This window comes from Salvelinus alpinus, chromosome 26 (genome assembly GCF_045679555.1).
Source record: "Salvelinus alpinus chromosome 26, SLU_Salpinus.1, whole genome shotgun sequence".
NCBI lineage: Eukaryota > Metazoa > Chordata > Actinopteri > Salmoniformes > Salmonidae > Salvelinus > Salvelinus alpinus.
This window is the reverse complement of record NC_092111.1, coordinates 40179538-40185907: the sequence shown is the minus strand read 5'-3', so window position 1 is coordinate 40185907 and position 6370 is coordinate 40179538. Positions and strand designations below refer to the sequence as shown.

At 40.8% G+C, this 6370-nt stretch overlaps 1 long non-coding RNA gene across 1 annotated transcript; it reads left to right on the top strand.

The window, feature by feature from the left end:
* Nucleotides 1-3483: 3483 nt before the first annotated feature.
* On the top strand, nt 3484-4813 carry LOC139554371 (uncharacterized). The gene is made up of 3 exons (XR_011670821.1): nt 3484-3806; nt 3912-4080; nt 4198-4813. It is a non-coding gene; the product is annotated as an uncharacterized lncRNA (long non-coding RNA).
* Nucleotides 4814-6370: the final 1557 nt, after the last annotated feature.

Below are 6370 nucleotides of genomic sequence, written 5' to 3'. Positions count from 1 at the left end.
AAGGAGGTTGTTGGCCAAGATCTCACGATGCATGGCCCCATCCATCCTCCCCTCAATACGGTGCAGTCGTCCTGCCCCTTTGCAGAAAAGCATCCCCAAAGAATGATGTTTCCACCTCCAAGCTTCACGGTTAGGATGGTGTTCTTGGGGTTGTACTAATCCTTCTTCTTCCTCCAAACACGGCGAGGGGAGTTTAGACCAAAAAGCTCTATTTTTGTCTCATCAGACCACATGACCTTCTCCAATTCCTCCTCTGGATCATCCAGATGGTCATTGGCAAACTTCAGACGGGCCTGGACATGCGCTGGCTTGAGCAGGGGGACCTTGCGTGCGCTGCAGGATTTTAATCCATGACGGCGTAGTGTGTTACTAATGGTTTTCTTTGAGACTGTGGTCCCAGCTCTCTTCAGGTCATTGACCAGGTCCTGCCGTGTAGTTCTGGGCTGATCCCTCACCTTCCTCATGATCATTGATGCCCCACGAGGTGAGATCTTGCATGGAGCCCCAGACCGAGGGTGATTGACCGTCATCTTGAACTTCTTCCATTTTCGAATAATTGCGCCAACAGTTGTTGCCTTCTCACCAAGCTGCTTACCTATTGTCCTGTAGCCCATCCCAGCCTTGTGCAGGTCTACAATTTTATCCCTGATGTCCTTACACAGCTCTCTGGTCTTGGCCATTGTGGAGAGGTTGGAGTCTGTTTGATTGAGTGGGTGGCACGGTGTCTTTTATACAGGTAACGAGTTCAAACAGGTGCAGTTAATACAGGTAATGAGTGGAGAACAGGAGGGCTTCTTAAAGAAAAACTAACAGGTCTGTGAGAGCCGGAATTCTTACTGGTTGGTAGGTGATCAAATACTTATGTCATGCAATAAAATGCGAATTAATTACTTAAAAATCATACAATGTGATTTTCTGGATTTTTGTTTTAAATTCCGTCTCTCACAGTTGAAGTGTACCTATGATAAAAATTACAGACCTCTACATGCTTTGTAAGTAGGAAAACCTGCAAAATCGGCAGTGTATCAAATACTTGTTCTCCCCACTGTATAAGTGTCTTATATCGGCTGAAAGCTTAAATTCTTGTTAATATAACGGCACTGTCCAATTTACAGTAGCTATTACTGCCAAAAAATGCCATGCTATTGTTTGAGGAGAGCTCCTAACAACGAAACACTTTTTTCACCGTGATAGGTTTGATAAATTCACCTCTGAAGGTGAAATGTGTTCTTACGTTCTGAAATCTTGCTCTGATTTATCATCCAGAGGGTCCCAGAGATAACATGAAGTGTTGTTTTGTTAGATAAAATCATTTTTCATATCCTAAAAAGGTCAATATAGCACGCACGATCGATTTTGTATTTCCACTCGATTTGCAAAGAAAGGAATCTGTTCAAATCTAACCCTAAACATGGTTTCAACCAGTCAAATCCCATTTGTATCTATTCCTCAGAGATCCTAGAATGTAACCAGACTTCACGATATCATTAGGGGTGTAGTATATCCTATAGGACTCCATATTTGGTCAGAGAGTGACGCCATCACGGCACGCCGATGACGTGGGCGGTCTTCACTTGAAAGACTAACTTTGTCAAATACGCACCAATCGGGGTCAAACAAAGCTAACTAGATAGCCAATGAGCTGGGCTTTACAGGAGTATCCGGAAACTCTGTATATGTAATAAAATGTAGCTACTAACCTTGTACGACAGCATGCCTTTTCCTTTTGGACAAAAATTATAAGAATATTCCGAGTTATGAAGTTATGAAAGCTGGTTGTTTTGCAAATGTTGAACTTATAATATGGCTACTAATACTGGAAAAGCTAAATCAAAGTCCAAGTATACAGATTTGATGATATTCTTGCAGAAATTTAATATGAATGCAAATGTCTCCTTGACGATTTACCCAAATGTATCTGGGTGACTTCATACTAAATGTCATGTAGCTCGCTCATACTAGCTCGCTCAAGTTATCCGTCTGAAACTTTTCAAATACACTGCTGCCATCTTGTGGACACCATCAGAATAACAACCAGAGTGATGGCTAGAACTGGGACCTTTCTCTTGCATTTCAAAGATGGTGGTAGAAAAAAAAAAAAATATGTGTATTTTCTTCTACCAGATCTATTGTGTTACATTCTTCTACATTCAATTAACATTTCCACAAACTGCAAAGTGTTTCCTTTCAAATGGTACATGCACATACTTGCTTCAGGGCCTGAGCTACAGGCAGTTAGATTTGGGTATGTCATTTAGGTGAATATTGGAAAAAAGGGGGCTATCCCTAAGAAGTTTTAAGAAACAAATTCACAGGATTGATCAGGGAGTCCAAATCAGATGACTATTTAAATGCAGTCACAGACGACCTAAAGAACCCTACCATGTTCTGGAAGCTAATCAAATCAGTGTCAGGTTCTAATGTATCCTCTGACATTCCTGACCATTTAATGATGGATTCTAATGAAGTGAAGGATAAAGCCCATATTGTAGGGGTTTTTAACAATCACTTCATGTCTGCTGGTTCAGTTTTTGACAATGGTGGGGCCCAGGCCTCTAATGTCAGCTCTGTTACAGTCAACTATAATATAGGCCCTCGTGTGAACCATTTTAACTTTGAGTCTGTTTCTTATGCTGAGGTCTATAAAGCACTAAAGGCTATAGACACTAAAAAGTCTACAGGTCCAGACAACCTGGACCCCTACCTCTTAAAGATAGCAGCTGGTTTATTATTACTGAACCTGTGGCTCACATTTTCAACTTGAGTCCCTTGACCAATTCCATACCCAGCATTTGGAAATCAGCTTATGTCCTCTCACTGCTAAAGGGTGGAGATCCATCAGATGCTAATAACTATGGTCCTATCTCCAAACTCCCTATCCTGGCCAAAGTCTATGAATCCCTAGTAAACTCACAGTTAAAATAAGTCTTGATTGAAAAGAATATGCTTAGTAGGGGTTCATTCTGGCTTTAGATCGGGGCACCACAACTGCAGCTATGGCAGTGGCAAACGACATCATTAATGCACTTGATAAAAAAGCAACATTGTGCTGCTCTGTTAGTGGATTTATCAAAGGCATTTGATTCAGTTGACCATTAATTGTTGCCAGCTAGACTCAGTAACATTTGATCTCAGTGAAGGGTCAGTAAATTGGTTTAGGAACTATCTTTCTGACAGAACACAATATGTTATATGCAGACAATCACGTCTAGCTTTCTTGAGATTAATTTATTCAATCCCATCAACCACAATAGTGACTGTAAAAAACATTTCCAGTTATAAGGCTCTATAAATGTTACTGAATGACGTATCAATGCATTTCCAGTTATAAGGCTCTATAAATGTTACTGAATGACGTACCAATGCATTTCCAGTTATAAGGCTCTATAAATGTTACTGAATGACGTATCAATGCATTTCCAGTTATAAGGCTCTATAAATGTTACTGAATGACGTACCAATGCATTTTCAGTTATAAGGCTCTATAAATGTTACTGAATGACGTATCAATGCATTTCCAGTTATAAGGCTCTATAAATGTTACTGAATGACGTATCAATGCATTTCCAGTTATAAGGCTCTATAAATGTTACTGAATGACGTATCAATGCATTTCCAGTTATAAGGCTCTATAAATGTTACTGAATGATATATCAACGCATTTCCAGCAAATATTGAAATAATAAAGGGTCTCAATGAAAGATGTGCAGTGTCACATGTTCAGTGTAAATTGTCACATGACCAGAGCTGTTTACTTCCTGGTTGCACCATGAGAAAAGGATGGCTGCATCAAAGGTCCCAAAAAGGTTAGTAAAGTATGTTAACATAAAGATAGGACAAAGATCTTTGGTACACATCATCTTTAAGGTGTCTAGTATTGATATATGCATTTGCAATTACTCAACTTACAGAGACTGGACTCTGTTTATCATGCAGCCTCCTCCGTCTTACAGAGACTGGACTCTGTTTATCATGCAGCCTCCTCTGTCTTACAGAGACTGGACTCTGTGTATCATGCATCCTTGTGCTTTATTACAAATGCCAAGTCACTCACCCACCATTTGCACCTTGTACCAAATGGTAGGTTGGACCTCACTAGTATGTGCACAGAAAGCTACATGTGTATGTGTTCATCTACAAAGCCCTTTTGGGTAAACTCCCTCTTTACCTCTGTAGTCTTGTCTCCTTCACCACCAGAAGTTACCATACCCGGTCTGCTAGGTGGTTGCTACTTAAAGTGTTCTGGCAGCCGTTGAAGAACTAAGACCAGGTGTTGTGTCAACATTCTATCAACGTCATCGGAACGTCATCACAACTAAGCAGATTTGGTGTTTTAAGGAACCTAACTCCCACAACCTGTTCTGGGAACCTTTTTAAAGAATTCAGACAGGCTGTTCAGTCAACATTCTTGCAACATCAAAGGAATGTTTTGTGCACCCTGATACCAACACTATCTGAATGTCAGCACAACTGGACAGTTGTAGTGTTTTGGGAATCTCTTGTCATATCCCTACAAGGTTCCCACAACCTAAAAGAAACATTCTGAGAACCTTTAAAGGAACAGATGAAATGTGTTCTGAGAATGTTCTTGTAAACATTAGGTGAATGTTTTTTGCACTTTTTTTAGCTAGCTACAATAGTCATTTACAACATTAAGAATGTCTACACTGTATTTCTGAATCTCAATTTGATGTTATTTGACTGGACAATAAATGTGCTTTTCTTTCAAAAACAAGGACCTTTCTAAATGACCCCAAACTTTTGAACGGTCGTGTATGTACATTGATTTTAGGGTTGGCAAATTGGCTTAGTCTTGAAGTGAGGAGCCTATAAAACATTGCTAGATTCATAAACATATTTTTTGTAATTCTGAAATGTATTGGAATAAATTGCCAAACTATAAAACTATCTAGCCGACTATGAGTAACTGTAACTAGCTACCTGACAGGAGTGCTAGCTAGATACATTAGCTTACTAGGTTACGTTACATTAATAGCTTTAAGTTGGTTGTATTTAAGCTCAACTTAAAAAGGACATTTAAGGTACACTCGGATGTGACGATGTAAAACGTAATTCAAGAGCTGAGGGTTTAGGGCCGAAGGCTGTCTACTTTGAGTTTGAAAACGCAGCCTTTGTATCGCTTACCAGTAGGCCTAGACAACTCACCACCGTGGACTGTTTAGAGACCGGGAGCTGGTGACGTTCACATAGTTATGCAGCAAGTGCGCATCTTCTTCTTCGATTTAACGGTTTAACGGCGGTTGGCATCCAATAAATGTTGCATTACCGCCACCTAGTAAACTGGAGTATAACTACCTCATACTTTGCTGGAATATATTTATTTTTTTAAACTACCCTAACACCTAATACTACATTCACAAAAAAATAAAATAATAATATATATATATAAATAATAATAATAAACACCATACTCCACAATTTCAATCTACTTAGTCCTTCAGGCCAACAGCCTGAAAGGATGGGACACCAACACTTAATACACCCTGTAACTCTTCTGACATCAAGTCTCGCATGTGTAACGGATGTGAAATGGCTAGCTAGTTAGCGGGTACGCGCTAATAGCGTTTCAATCGGTTACGTCACTTGCTCTGAGACTTGAAGTAGGGTTTCCCCTTGCTCTGCAAGGGCCGTGGCTTTTGTGGAGCGATGGGTAACGACGCTTCGTGGGTGTCAGTTGTTGATGTGTGCAGAGGATTCCTGGTTCGCGCCCGTGACGGGGCGAGTGGACGGTCTAAAGTTATACTGTTACACACACCCAAATACCTCTCTGCAGCTGCCACCACAACCTCTATTTTCTGCGACTTACGTTCCTTCCCTGCAGTACAGTTGATAACCATTGCTATAAATGCTAAAAAAAATCCAATGTTACTGAAACATATATCACTTGTTGATTTATCCCTCTGTGCTGGTACAGATCTACTACTCACACCACTCCTCTCTGGATCCCTCCCCCTTGACCCATCTTCCTCTACTTTCTTCACTGCCTCAGCATATGACAACTTCTGCACTACTCTAACCTTGGAAACCTCAATCTGCCTCTCTCGCACAGGACATTTCTGATCCCCAGCCCCATGGACACCCCTACAATTAACACATACCACTACTTTCCCCAATGCTACACATTCCTTTGTCTCATGTCCTTCTGCACACTTCTGCACACCTAGGAACCTCCCTCCTACACACTGCTGCCACACGCCCATCAGCTTGACACCTGTAACAACGGACATTTATACGGCACAAAAGCTCGTACAGGATAACTTATATATCCTAACATCACTTTGTCTGACGAAAGAACAGACAACAACTCTTCTGTTTCGCCACCCTGTCTGCGTCGCACCAAACCACGAGC